Source organism: Mirounga leonina, unplaced genomic scaffold (assembly GCF_011800145.1).
Source record: "Mirounga leonina isolate KUSES-001 unplaced genomic scaffold, KU_Mleo_1.0 Mir_195, whole genome shotgun sequence".
In the NCBI taxonomy this organism is placed as follows: domain Eukaryota; kingdom Metazoa; phylum Chordata; class Mammalia; order Carnivora; family Phocidae; genus Mirounga; species Mirounga leonina.
The window spans coordinates 7,372,977-7,373,742 of NW_023270490.1; positions in this window are offsets into that span (position 1 = coordinate 7,372,977).

Consider the following 766-nt stretch of genomic DNA (forward strand, 5'->3'; position numbering starts at 1 on the left):
TTGGTGGATGTTGATGGGTGTTGGTAGGTGTTGGTAAGTTGGTAGATGTTGTTGGGTGTTGGTAAGTTGCTGGGTGTTGGTGGATGTTGTTGGATGTTGGTGGGTGTTGGTGGGTGTTGGTAGGTGTTGGTAAGTTGGTGGGTGTTGGTGGGTGTTGGTAGATGTTGGTAAGTTGGTGGGTGTTGGTGGGTGAGAATGTGGAGGAGTTGGAAGTCTCCTGGTGGGAATGTCAGGTGGAAAACAGCCTGGCGGGGCTTCAGATGATTAAACATAGGGCTGCCATATGACCCAGAAATTCCACCCCAGGTGTCTAACTGAGACAGTAAAAGCAAACATCCTCACACAGTCTCATCCATGAGTGCTCACTGTAGCACTATTCGTAGTAGCCAAAAATGGATGAACAAATATGGTCTATCCACACAACAACTATATTATTTGGCCATAAAAAGGAATGAAGTTCTGATAGATGCTACAACACAGATGAACCTTGAGGACGAAGCGCTAAATAAAAGAAGCCTGTCGCGGGGGCTCATCTTGTGCGCTCCCACTCTCATGACATGTCCAGGAAAAGCGAGTCCATACAGACGGTGAGTGGTGTGGTGGTTGCCAGGGGCTAGGGGCAGAGGGGGCAGGGGGGCACTGGGGCTGGGGGTGTGGGGGGGGCAGGAGGATGCCGAGGGTTGGGGATGCTGGGGGCTGGGTGTGCAGGAAGCTGGGAACATGGGGGCAGGGGGCAGGGGGGCCTGTAGGCTGGGGGTGCAAGGGG